A 15000-nucleotide genomic window follows, 5' to 3' on the forward strand; every position below is an offset into this window, starting at 1 on the left:
CAATGAGGGAGGGAGAGAGGGAAAAGGAGATTGAGAGAGAGAGTCAAGGAGGGAGGGAAAGAGAGGGTGAGAGAGAAAAGGAGGGAAAGAAAGGGTGAGAAGAAGGAAGGGAAGGAGAGAATGAAGGGGAGGAGTTAGAGGGAGAGAAAATGAGGGTGAGATAGTGAGGGAGGGAGGTGTAGATAGAGGAGAGCATGAGGTAGGGAGAGGGAGGAAAGGAGGGTCATGCGGAGGGAGTGAGAAAGGGATATAGAAAGAGGTTGGGAGAGAGGGAGGGAGGGAGAGAGGCATTGAGGGAGAGGGAGAGAGAGAGGAAGAGAAAGGGAGGGTGAGTGACAGAGTGTGTGTGAGAGAGAGAAATACATGGGCAGGGTGGGATAGTGAAGCAAAGAGAGAGAGAGAGTAAGGAGGTAGACAGAAAGAGAGTGGGGTGCGATAGCAAGGGAGGGAGAGTGAGAGAGAGATAAAGAAGGGGGGAGAGGGAGAGGGAGAAAATAAAAGAGCGAGAGAGCGAAGGAGGGTGTGTGTGTGTGAGTGTGAGAGTGAGTGTGTGAGAGAGAGAGAGAGAGAGAGAGAGATCACGAGGAGTGAGAGAGAGAGTGAGGGTGCGAGAGAGGAGAGCGAGAGAAGGGGTGTGAGAGAGAGGGGAAGAGAAGAGAGGGGGGCGGATGGGGAGACAGTGAGTGAGGAGAGTGGGAGAGATTGGGAGAGATCGAGCAGAGAGAGATAGGTAGGCAGAGAGAATATGGATGAGAGAGCTAGGGATGATGAGAGAAGAGAGAGAGAGTGATCCAAGATCTTTTACTTATGGATTCATCAAAATTACATGAAACGAAGCTTATTAACCATGGAACTTAAAAGCACATAAAACAATGTGAAAATAACACAATAAGTAAGAAACCATGACACAAATATATTGATTACGGAGTTCGTTCAATTTGGACTACATCTCTTAGCCATGCTCAATAGTGTGGAGGTCTTCTTCCATTAAGTGGCATAAAAATAGATAAAAGTACAAGAAACATTCAATTACAATCCTTATTCCTCCAAGCTGGAAGATGGATGAAGAATGGAGAGCTTAGCTTCAGAAACAGATAAGACCACCGAAATCCCAACGAAGAATTTTCAAAAATGCCTATCCCAACACCCAATTCGGATATCGGTCTATTTTCACCCTCTTGGAACCTCCGTGATGCTCAAGGTGAGGTTTTGACCCCTACTTCCAGGTCAGGTTACTGTGCATACAATGTTCTGAACTATCGACCATTCTCCCTCCTTTCTTGTGTAGACCATCCCATATATATAACTTGATTGACCGACTCTTCAATTTCAGGTAGTTCCAAACAGATGACAAATTTTAGCAGGCAGGCATTTCCAATAGAGATTCTTGGGCCGTGAATAGTATGGCAGGTAACAAAACCTATTTAAACATAAAAAAATCATTTAATACGTTTTCACATGAATTGGTGTATTCCCTTAATCCCATCAGATTTATCAGTGTCGATAACCCATCAGCATAGAGATCGCAAATCACAATCAGCATTTCAATTGGTGGACAGACCCAAGCCTTTACAACAAGTGCCCTATGATAATAGCAGACCAACCAACAGGCTATTAAACACAATACATAATATATCGAGTCCAAAGGCCTCATCGTAAATCACATCGGTGGAACCGAAGGTTGGTACTCTATGTGACTGCTTCCCTTTGCGAACTGTGATTGCAATATCACAAATCGTAACCTGACTCTGTGATTGCGATATATCGCATCGCAACTTGGCTTGCCCTCGGGGCTGATTCTTTAACTCTTCCCTCCTTGCAATCTGTGATTTTGATGTATCGCATCACAACCCTGTCTTGCTTGGGGTTGATTCTTTAACTTCGACCACCTCCAATCTGCGATTGTGATATCACAAATCACAACTTGGTAGTGTTGGGTCTGATTTTCTTAAACGTCCACCTCTTCCTTCTGCGATCTGCTATTTGCAAGATCAATGGTGACTTACCACTTGGTGCTTCCCCATTCGCTGAGATATTTGCCACATCACTTCCCCTGCCACCTGTCCAAGTCAAACTTGATCTTTGACTTGCTCTAACCTCTTCATATGAAATCGGATTTGAGTGTCATTCACACCCTTGGAATCAGGATTACAAGCACTTCAATCCGATGCTAAGTTTATAGAGTTTTTGCCACTTTGAGTTTTGAGCCTTCTTATCATGCCACTGGTACTTTTAGATATCCACCTGGATCAATCCTCCCCATTAAGAGCTTTTTGACTGCCAAAATCTTTTTCAGTCAATTGGCAAGTGAGGAAATTGCTCCCTCACTTTTTCTTTCTCCATCCATCAAGCTTTACTTAGATACATTCCTTTGAAGCCCACATGAATGTACTCCACATCTCCCCGTCGTGAAGTTCTGGTTTTCCTATCGAGTATGAGATCTTTGGGAAACTTGTCTAGATACTCTGGTGCAACATCATCCACTGTAGGAATTTGTGCAACCTCTTCGGTATCCATAATAAAGGAGGTTCATAAAGCTTCAAGTTTCAAGATTCACTATTGAGTACATTTGCAATCGTATACAAACCATACATGACTCAAACAACCCCACATTTACCAAGAGCTTATAACACACAATCTCTTTGGTCAAGTTTTACATGATAGAAACCAATACCCAACTACTCACAGAAGGCCTAAAAAACATCATCGTTGTGTTTTTTAGCGATGGGAAACACATCATAATTTTTACATTTATTCGCAACGCATGACTTACAAACAGTGGCCATAACAAGCTACAAAATCTAAAAAAACCATATTTAACTTAATAAAGAAGACCACCATGAATCTGGTGGATTCGTTGGTTGAAAATTTTCACCCATTGAATTCATTATCAATGATTTCTCAGTATGGATCATATTACATGTAGCTCCCTGGTGTCCCACCTCATTGCAATGATTACAACGATTCTTTCTCCTCCAAACTTTCTGGGTTGTCTTGGAGTGCTTTCCCTTGGTGTTCCTCTAATAAGTGTTCATGGAGCCCTCACTATCGTTGGAATGTGAGGAAGTGATCTCATCATCTGTCATTGGTTGGTCACTAGCTGTTTTGGAGCATTCCCCAACTTCCTTCCTGACATACCCAAGTCCTGCATGACGAGGCAATTCCTCTACTTTGATGGGTTTATGATGCCTTGGCCATTAATGTCGAGGCCCTTCCCCTCATACCCCATTCTCCTTAACAGTTTGGAGCTGATACCTATAGTATGTTTTTCAAAAGAAGCGAAATCATCATCAGGAAAGGTACATGAAATCGAAGAATCACTTTTTACCTCAAGGTGGTTATGTTGTAGCTTTCCAAGGCTTCGTCCTTGGCTTGCAACTGGCATAGCAACCTTTGTTTCTCCTTTTTGCTTCCTGTAGGAGTCTCCTTAGCTCAACATTCTCTACTTGAATGCTTTGGTTGATCTCCTCAAGTTTTTGGAGCCATGATGCATTGGGTGTCCCTTTCATCTTTGGTATAATATCTACTGAAACTTCTTTTTCATCACTCGAATTGGAACCCAAATTGACGGGTCCATCTGCTATGATCCCAAAAGCTCCAATCTTCCTTTCATTACTGGAATGTGACCCTAGGGAAATTGGTCTACCTTTTGTAAATCCCGCAGCTCTCACCTTCTCATCTTCCTTTGATTTAGAGTTGTGATCTTGTTGCATGGTGACACTTGTCTTCTGCCTCTGCTTTCTGTCTTTCCTCTTAGGTCTCAGCTGAAGGTGCAGTTTCCTCAGCAGTTCTCTTCGTCATGTCCCTTTTTCTCACTATGTGTATAAGAGGGCTTTCCCCTCATCTCTTGGTTGTTGTAGCTCTTCTTGGGTGGTCATTTTGTTCAAGCGCCCCGCTGCTTTCAAGATTCATGGCCTTAACACTGACCTCATTGATTGTAGTAGGCTCAAACAATAGTAATGAATGCCTTATGTAACTATGTAAAGAATTGATATACTTAGTTACAATCTCTGGTGAATCTAATGGAATGCTCAAATTCAATGCTTGTTTTCTAAATTCTTCGGTGAAGTTTGCACATTTTTCCCCTGGCCTTGCCTTAGCTTTTTCCATTCCATTAATGCTTTATGTTTATATCCCAAAGGGTAAAACTAGTTCTTCAATGCAAAAACAAAATTTGACCTTGACGAGAGAAGGTTACCCACATTTTCTCTGCCTTGCAATCTGACCTCCCACCAAATGAGAGATGTGCCACTTAGTCGAAGGGATGCCAACTAAATATTTGCCTTGTCTTCCTTGATATGTTGAATCCAACAATAGACCTCAATATTCCTAATCCAATTGTTAAGCTTTTCTGCATTACATTCTCCAACATCCGTAGGCGAGTCAAACTTTCCATCTAGTTTAAGGAATGGTTTCCTAGATGTATGTCTATGACGTCTGCAAGAATGATGAGAAGAAGAAGTGGAATTGTCACTGGAAGATGGAGAGGGTGGGGAATCTTCTCCACCACCTTCCTGATTTGTTGATCTATTGTTATCGACATCTTTCTTCTCGTGGTCAAGTGCCTTCTCACACTCTGAAAGAAATTTGTCCACTTTCTCTACCATAATGTAGAATACCTTGCGGAAATTATGTTCCTCTTCCCAATGAGCTTCTTCATTTGACATGTTTCTTCTTCTTTTTGCACATCTTGCTTTAGGAACAAAGGAATTAAGATTTCCTTTGCCTTCTCGCAACTTGTTTTGGGTTAACATATACTCATGCAATTCGCATCAACAAAGACCAGCTCTAATACCAAACTAATCCAAGATCTTTTACTTATGGATGCATCAAAATTACATGAAACAAAGCTTATTAACCATGGAAATTAAAAGCACATAAAAAAATACAGAAATAACACAATAAGCAAGAAATCATGACACAAAGATTTGATTACGGAGTTCGTTGGATTTGGCCTATGTCTTCGGGCCCTACTAAATATCTGGGAGGCCTTCTTTCATTAAGTGGCATAAAAAGAGATAAAAGTACAAGAAACATTTAATTACAATCATTATACCTCCAAGCTAGATGATGGATGAATAATGGAGAGCCTAACTTCAGAGACAGATAGGACCACCAAAATGCTGGTGAAAAATTGTGTAAAAACGCATATCTGAACACCTAATTTGGATAATTGGGCTTTCTACACCCTCTCAGAACCTCGCTACTGCTCAAGGCAAGGTTACAACCCCTACTGCTAAGTTAGGTTAAAACTATGTACAATGTTCTGAACTATCATCTAGTCTCCCCCCTTTTTCCTGTACAGACCATCCCATATATATAACGTGATCGACCACCTCTTCAATTTGGGGCAGTTCCAAACAGATGCAAATTTGAGAAAGTAGGCATTTCCAACAGAGATTCCTGGGCCGTGAATAGTATGCAGGTAACAAAACTTGTTTAAACATAGAAAAATCACTTTAACATCATTTTCACATGAATCAGTGTATTCACTCAATCCTAGCAGCTTTATCGAGTTTGATAACCCGTCAGCATAGAGATCACAAATCACAATCAGTGTTTCAATCAACAAACAGACCCAAGCCTTTACAAAAAGCACCTTACAATAACAGTGTACGCGACGGGCTATTAAACATAATACATAATATATCGGGTCCGCTAGCCTCATCGCAAATCAAAATCGACGGGAACTGAAGGTTGTTGACTACATCCCTTTGCAAACTGCGATTGCGATATCACAAATCACAACCTGACTCTACGACTGTGATATATTACATCGCAACCTGGCTTGCTCCCGGGGCCGATTATTTAACTCTTCCATCCTTTCTATCTACAATTGGGATGTATTGCATTGCAACCTTGACTTGCTTGGGGCTGATTCTTTAACTTCAACCACCTCCTATCTTTGATTGCGATATCGCAAATCGTAACCTGGTAGTGTTGGGGTCGATTTTATTAAACTGTGACCTCTTCCTTCTGTGATCTGTGATATGTGGGACCCATGGTGGTCTTCCACTTGGAAACTCCCCATTCGCTGAAATGTTTTCCATGTTACTTCCTCCTACCACATGTCCATGTCAAACCTGATCTTTTACTTTAACTTATTCATATGAACTCAGATTTGAGTGGTGTTCACACCATTGGAATCAATATGATGAGCACTCCAATCCAATGTTAAGTTTGTAGAGTTTATTCCACTTTGAGTTTTGAGCCTTCTTACCATGGCACTAGTACTTTTATAGATCCACCTAGATCAGAGAGAGAGAGAGAGAGAGAGAGAGAGAGAGAGAGGGAAGGGAGGTATACATAGAGACATTCAAGGAGGGAGGGAAAGGGTTATAGAGGGAGAGGAAGGATAAAAAGAGGGGAGGGAGTTAGAGGGAGATAAAGTGAGGGTGAGGTAGCGAGGGAGGGATGTGCAAAGGGAGGGAGAGCATGAGGGATTTTGTGAGCAACGGAGAGAGAAAGAGGTTTGGAGAGATGGAGGGGGAGAGAGATAGATTGAAAGGGAGGGTGAGTGAGAGAGTAAGAGAGAGAGGGAGAGAAAAAAAGGGTAGGGAGGGAGCTAGAAAAATAGAGAGTGAGGCTGAGATAACAACGAGGGAGAGAAAGAAATTTAGATAGGGAGAAAAAGAGGGAGAGAGATAAAGGGGAGGAGGGGGAGGGGAGAGAGCAAGAGAGCAATGGAGGGAGTGTGTGTGTGCATGAGAGAGAGAGAGAGAGAGAGAGAGAGAGAGAGAGAGAGAGAGAGAGAGAGAGGAGAAGGGAGAGAGAAGAGAGTGACGGTGTGAGATAGGGAGAGAGGGAGAGGGAGTGGAGGGGTAGGGGAAGAGGCAGAGAGGGAGAGGGAGAGGGAGAGAGAAAAGTGGTAGAAGAGAGAGAGAGAGAAGGGGTTGGGTGGGGGGGGGAAGAGAGAAGGGGGATGGGGGGGTGGGGGGAGAGAGAGATAGAGAGAGAGAAAGAGAGTAAGAGTAAGTGGGAGAAGAAGAGAGGGTGAAGGGAAGGGAGGTTGAGGAAGAGAGAGAGGGAGGAAAATAGAGAATGTGAGGGAGAGGAAGAGAGTGAGGTAGAGTGGGAGAGATATAAAGAGAGAGATGGTGGGAGGGAAAGGGAGAGGGAGTGAAGGGAAGGGAGGTAGATGGATAGAGAGTCAAGTAGGGAGGGAAAGAGAGCAAGGGAGGGAGAACAATAGATTGAGGTAGAGTGTGAGAGAGTTAAATATATAAAGGGAGGGGGAGTGGAAGTGTGGGATAGCGAGGTAGGGAGATAAATACAATGAGAAAGAGAGAGAAATAGAGAGTTAGAGAAAGGGGTGTGAGGAGAGGGAGAGAGTGTAAGAGTGAGAGAGAAAGGAAGAGAGGGTGAGTGTGTGTGATAGAGAGAGATAGAGAGCATTAGAGTGAGAGAGAGAGTAAGGGTGTGAGAGAGGGAGAGGGAGAGAAGGGGTTGTGGGATAAGGGGGAGGGAGAGGGAGAGGAGAGGGAGAGTGAGAAAAAAAAAGAGGGTAGGTAGAGAGAGAGGGGGTAGGGGTGATGGGAGAGATCGAGCGAGGGAGAGAGATAGGGGGAGAGAGAGAAAGGGAGAGAGAGAAAGAGAGAGAGAGAGAGTGTGTGTGTGCCAAAGTAAGATGGAGAGAGAGAAGGCGAGGGAGTGAAGGGAAAGAGGTAGAGGGAGAGAGAAAGGGAGGGAAAGAGATCAAGGTAGGGAGATCAAGAGAGTGAGGTAGAGTGGGAGAGATATAAGGAGAGATGGGGGATGGGGAGGGAGACAGAGATGGAGAGGGAGTTGGAGTGAAGGGAAGGGAGGTAGATGGAGAGAGAGTCAAGGAGGGAAGGAAAGGGAGAAAGGGAGGGGTATCAAGAGATAAAGGTAGAGTGAGAGAGAGATAAAGATATAGAGGTAGGGGGAGAGGAAGAGGGAGAGAGTGCAAGGGTGAGAGAGTGAGGGAGGTAGTGTGAGAGAGAAAGAGAGAGAGATAAGGGGTGCAAGGGAGGTAGAGGGAAAGAAGAGAGCTGAGAGAGAGGGGAAGGGAGATGGAAACAGAGAGGGAGAGACAAAGAGAGGGGGAGAGAGAGAGGGAGAGAGTTAGTTGGAGATGGAGATAGAGAGGAAGAGAGTTAGTGGGAGAGGGATATATATAGAGATAGAGTCAGTGGGAGAGGGAGAGAGAGAGAGAGAAGGAGATAGTTGGTGGGAGAGGGAGAGAGAGTAAAATATAGAGTGAGAGACATAGAGAGAGTGTGATAGGTAGGGCAAGAGGTATGGAGAGAGAGAGGATAAATAGAGAGAGAGTGAGGGGGGAGAGTGAGGAGACAAAGAGAAAAATAGAGAGCAAGGGAGAGTGAGAGAGATGCAGGGGAGGGTGAGGTCAAGATGGAGAGCACAAGGGAGAGAGTGAAATGGAGAGTGAGAGAGGGAGGGGAGAGGGACGGAGGTATGGGAGAGAGAGTTAGAGGATGAAGGAGAAAGAGCATGTCATGGAGAGTGAAAGAGAGACAAATTTATAGAGTGAGGTGGAGTGGCAAATCTGGGAGGGAGGAGAGGGAGAGAAAGTAAGAGAGAGAGAGAGAGAGAGAGAGAGAGAGAGAGAGAGAGAGGCGTTGAGGGTTGGGAGAGTGGGGGACAGAGGGCTAGAGAGGGATAGGGAGAGATAGAGGGAGAGAGAGTGGGAGGGATGGAAGGGAGGTAGATGGAAAGAGATTCAAGGATGGAGGTTTTAGGTTCCTATGCCAATAGGAGTCATAATTATTGAATGACTGAGATTAAAACTATAATATGTACATACCTTTGCTTTCGTCAAATGTTTTCCATATTCAAAAACTCAAAAAAAAATAAAAATGTAAAGAGGATATGTCCTTAAATAAAAATCAAAGGACAAAAAGAATAAAAAGGTAAAAAAAGATGAAAAATGGAACCCAAGAAAGAAAAAGACCATGAAAGTGTGCAAGACAAAATGCCACTACTATTTACTTTTGATGCAGAATAAAAGATTGTGTGCAGCTTGTTACCTTTGCCACAATTAATGGATGGTCAAAATGTTTAAACTTGGCTATTTCTTGTTTTCAATTTTATGCTTAGAGATAGAGAATATACTATGACCTAACTGTTTAATCTTGGCAGATAAGTAGATAGGTAGGGTAAATAAAAGGATCTCAACTGTTTAATATGAACCCTTGGATGTAATAAGGTTAGTTTTAAATAGATTAATTTTGTAAAAGAAAACAAAAAGTTTTGATAAAGGGTTTGCCAGCTTAAGTGCACCCTAATAAAGAGAAGAAAAAATGGCAGGGTGAGTAGATGGGTAAGTAGTTGAATGGTTGTAGAATTGTGATGATTGATTAGATAAAGATCATATTATTCATCTTCATCATCAAAGTTCTAAGTATGGATGTATATTTAGCATTTACCAAAGGACACAAAGTCAACTGATTAACCTCCCTCATTCATTACATTTTCCACTTAACTAATTTCCAAAGAAAGTCTTAAAGTACCTAGAATCTTAAGTTAAAGGGGCTCAGAGCATTTCTCTGACTTTTGGAGGGACCGGACCCTCGACCCAATAACTTATAGGTTCTAAGTACTAAAAGTCCCCTCCTAAGCATTCACCCTCTTCAAATTCACTCATATTCCCCAACTAATCCCTTTTTCTAAGGAAAAATCATTTTACATGACAAAATCCCTTTTCCTAAGGTTTAAACACTATTTTTTCCAAGGAAAAGCCATTACCCCCATAAAAAACCCCTTTTCACAAAAAATCACAAAAATAATACTTAGCCTAAGTTTTAATGTGTTTATGAAAAGAAAATGAATTGTAAATATACATTATACTTAGTGCTAAAACATTTTCCGCCTTCATTTATATTAACTTTTAACTTTATTTATGTATTAACTCCTGAAAAATAACCCTTTTCCTCTATTTATTTCCTTTAATATTAAATACCCCATCCCCGAAGTTTGAAATATAAACTATATTAATACCATTAATGGGTTAATTAGTCGATCAACAATTAATTAATAACCGACACCCTCCCCCGAAATAAAGGAGATTAATTAATCAATCTGTGGTTACTTAATAATCTACCTCCACCAATGAAATCACCCGTAATGCCCTTAGTCCACCATAATCCATCATTAATTAAACCCTGCCAAGCTTAAACCCCCACTGGGCCCCTCCATTAATCCTCATGTCAAATTCCCACCTCGATCACCGTGTGAACCCATTTGATCCAACGGTTGATGGTCATATCAGGCGGCCTTCAAAGGCCAACCTTTACCCGCCCTATATGGGTGGTTTCACTGTTCTTCACGTTGTTACGTGGTACCCGATGAATGGCATCGGGCGGCCTTCCCCCAAAACCGCTCAAACCCAAAAGCTGTGTGAAATAAAACCACTTACCACCTCTGGCTTGATGGAAAAACGTCTCATCCATCGCTTAAATCCAAATGTACCTGTCCCCGTGTATCCACCAAAACAATTGAGTTTGCCAATAAAACTAAAAAAACTCATTGTTTTTAGTTTTATCGTGAAAAATACCGCTCAGACCTCCATGCAATCATGAGAGTATGTGCGACCATCAACCCACGTCCAACTGCCAACCTGCTGAAGCTGCTAAACTTCAAGACCACCCTTTAGGCACGAACGCTTCCTATGAACTATGTACAATCACCCATCAATCATTCAAAGCCAAAACTAGGTATTTACCCAAATTCACTGAGAAACCTTGTTTAATTTCCAAACCTTTACTCGATTACTGTAACATATTAAGTAATTAAGTAAAACAAGTGCCTAGAAACTCCAAACCATTTCGAACTAAACCAATTGGCCCCTAATTTAACAAAAAACCCTTTGCCCCTATACTTGAATCCACAAGAACCAAGGATGGTTGTGCCAGTTGCATTGAATGTCTTACCAATTTCTACTCTCCACAGGGATTTAGACCATCTCCCGTTAGCAGACAAAGACTTCCAAATTAAAGAAATCTCTGTTGAAGAATCCCCATTGAAATTATGTTGTAGGTACAGAGACCTGTACTTGAACCATGCACACAAAATAGGTCTCTCGGAATCAAGCCTGCCCAAGTACCAATTCCCCAGCATCCATATCTTTCCCAAAATTGTTCACTATTGTTATTGCGAGATACAATCCCACCTTAAGAGTGGTGATGTCCCTCAACTAGAAAATACTTTTCACCGTCACCTCTGAGTCCATAAATGAAATTTTGCAGTTGCAACCTAGTCAAAATCTTACTCCCCTTTCTATTGGAGACCTACTTAATAGATTACCTACACTCACCTCCATCAAACTTGCTTAGTTACTCCAAACTTTCATTGTAGAAGAAAAACACATACCAAAGGATCCCCCTCCTTACATGTCATCCTTTTTTTCTCAGCTTGGCAAAGACATCATATCAATGATATCCAGTATTCTAGGCTATTCTACCAGTGAATATGTAGATGAAATTATTCTTGCCTACATATCCATTTTCACTCCTGGGCAGCCCCTCGCCATCATTTTTTACTATGCAAATTTCATCTAAGATAAAATGCATGATCAGTTCATGCGATTGGAAAATGAGAGAGTATTCAAATACTCATCAGTGTTGTATCATCTCTTTCTTTACTATCAAGTTGACAAATTTCCCTTCATTGTTCAGAAAATTGACACCAGAGGTAATCCTACGTCAGTAGTATTATGGACCCATTTAATCCACAAATATGAATCTCCATACACCTATATAGATTTTATAGATCTATTTGTGCATCCAGTAGCTACCATGCTGATAGGAAGTCCTCCTACAAGAATCAGTGTAGATATTAGGAGGGTCCTAGAGCTATCCAAACAATACAAAGTGGGAAATTGGTACTTGTACCAAAATCACACCGAAATCAGAATATATGGCGGCGAATTGGCACCTTTCAAATTGCCAAGATACCTCCCAATGAGATTATTTTCTCTGGAGTACTACAGGCAAATAATCAACTTTGATGAGGTACGTTTTGTGAAGGCCAAGAAAAAGGCACAATTCAGAATAAAAGACCAGCTAGGCCCCTTTGTGTGTAACTATAGAGAAGCTAGAAGAGTTGCAGAGGAAATTATTCAGGCTCAAACTCAAAAAAAGTTTCATCTGGAGATATGACCCCTTGGATGTCATCTGTAACAGAAGACAGAAAAACAAATTGTCTCCCTACATCCACCACTAAATTCCTCAAATAGAACACTATGAAAATCAACTAGAATGGGTGGAGAACACTCTAGTAGACAGGGATAGCACAAAAATTGTTGTCAATAATGTGTTGATTGATTTAGAAAGAAGACTTGATGAAGATTCGTTTGTACAGGTGCCAGAAGAATCCCAATCCCAAAGGGAGACACAAGAACACAGTGAGCAACTACCAGAAGAACTTCAAGAGCAAGAGGAGTCTGAGCAACCAGACATATCAGAAGAGTTGGCTCAGCCAGAACACATCATGAGTAATCCTCCTATTGTACAGACTCCTCTAAATGAGGATAAGAATCCAAAAAGAAATAGAGAGGAGGCCACTGCTTCTAGCATAATTGTTGCACAGACTTATGTTAAAAGGAAAAGGTTGAATCCAATTTCAGAATAGGATTTCATAGAGGAAACAACTAGAACTACAGGTATAGAAAGAGCAGAAAGCAGGTAGAACACTCTCTCTGGAGGTACACAAGAACCTTCCATTTCACACGCTCAAATGCTGGAGAGACAACAGATCATGGAAGTGTCCTCCTTCAGGGCTCTAACAGGCCAAAACCAGGACATCAGAGAGAAATACAAAGAAATAAGAGTTAGAAATGAAAGTTTGAAGGCCCAAAGTTATGCACAATACCTTAAACTAGCTCCTACTAATTAAACAAGGCTAATGTCAGCCTTTGATGTAAAAGAAGGTAAAATGAAAATGACTTCCATGAAGCCTACAAAAAAATAGCCCAGGTCTATGCCAGATTATTTAAAGACAGATTTTGAGATGTTGGTGAAGGATATGCATCCTATCAACCAAATAGAATTACATAAGCAGACCGGGGAAATGGTCTATTCTACATTGACCAGCATGGCCATGATAGCACACCAACTCCAAAATTCACTGAGTAATATATCAGTGTAATTTTAGTTAGAGAAGGCCTCTTCACAGGCCAAGGATACGAGGATAAAGTCTTTAGAGGACTTAATAATAGAGATGGTACATGATCCAAAAGATGTAAAGACTGCATAAAAGCTAATTAAAAAGAAAAACGATGATATAGCTATATTGAAAAAACAGCTTAAAGTTCCTCCTCTACATCATCCACAAACAGCTGAAGTATTGGAAACTTGGAAGGAGGAAGACCTTATAGACTTAGTTCTTAAGCTAAATGATCAACTATAAGAAACAAAGAAAGAGCTGGATAACTTGATACAATCTAAATAGAGTGAGTTGGTGACCACTCCACAGGTTGTAATTCCTACAGTCTCTACAGTAGTGCCATCCACATTGGCTGCTTCCTTAGCACCAACAGTTCCACCAGCTACAACTCTGCCAGTCCCAAGTACATCTACAAGTGTAGGGACATCCATAGAAAAGACAACTGAATTGGTAAGAGCCATGGAGGAAATGACCATCAAGGCTACTGAGCTTAAAAAACTTAGAGAAAAAGTGTTAGGTTTGGAAATTAATTGCAAACTTGCACAAATACAACAGAAGGAAGAAGCTCAGAAGAATGAAAGAATGGGAGAAAGGATAAAAGTCCTTGAAAATGACTTGACATTGTAAAAGCCACTAGGATATATGAAGAAAATGCTCTGGGCCAACATCATTGACTCTGTCAATGATGTTTGGCCATCTATTCAAGTCATTTTTTAGCAAACCGAACTAGTGAAAGTGGCCACCGAAGCAATTCATAAAATAAGAGAAGAGATGGGAGACAAACTTGAAGAGGCCAACCAATTAATAGAACTTTTGAACAATAAAAACAGGTATCAGCTAGGTGAACTGGGCATAGAAGATAGAACAGGGACCATCATAGAAATTAAGAAGATTCTCACCAAAACGAACCTGATGCTCAATATTGAGAAAAGATGCCAAAGCACCCAAGCTGATATTGATAGATTTATGACAAAGTATGGTATTTTAAGGGAAAAAGGACTCCCTAGTCCTATGGTAATCCAAAACAAGCTAATGACTCAGGATGATTACATTGAAAGAATAAACAAGTTGGCCAACAGCCAAGCTAGTACTTCAGGGGTAAAAGCTCTGCCCACTGGAAAGGTATTATATGATAATCTGGAAAATTTGTTTTTCCCAGAGCATGAGGTAAAGCACTTGTTCGTCAACAAGCCAAATTTTTCCAAGTATACTAAAGCTGATGAGATATATAGAAAGATGATAAGGATGAAATTACCTGAAGATGAATGGTGGATGAAATTGACAGATTTACTATAAATTTACTGCAGTAAATCTATATGGCAACCAGGTAAAACAGAGTCAAAGTGTAGTAGGTAAAGAGTATCAGTAGGTTGAAGACATAAAGTGATTCCAGCACACAACTATAAAACAACTGAAAGAGCCAAATTCGAATTACAATAGCTGGCACAGTCATAATAAAAGGGACAACAAGAAGACAGTTCTCCATCTATCTCTATCTTCATGCTTGAAGATATTTTCAGTTTTCTAGAATAATTATCATATTGTTATGAGATATTTTGTAACATTTTTTTGTATAAATACTTCACAATTTGAAGTAATTATGGTGGATTCAAAGACATTTTTGTAGACATTTCATATCAAGTTAAGGAGCTATTATATTCAAGATTGGATTGGCTTGCTGTATCATGCAATAAAGTTAAAGACATTTCACAGGATTCTTGTGCACAGTGGAAATCAAATAAGTATTATCTCTTCATGTTTATTAATGTTATCTCTTCATGTTTATAAACATTCACATGTTTCTCTGTTAAATCTAAATGGTAAACAAGGAATGATATTTTAGAATTAGCTTTAATG

Source organism: Pinus tabuliformis, chromosome 4_1, assembly GCF_031772625.1.
Source record: "Pinus tabuliformis cultivar Carrire ecotype Pingquan chromosome 4_1, CPIR1, whole genome shotgun sequence".
Lineage (NCBI taxonomy): Eukaryota > Viridiplantae > Streptophyta > Pinopsida > Pinales > Pinaceae > Pinus > Pinus tabuliformis.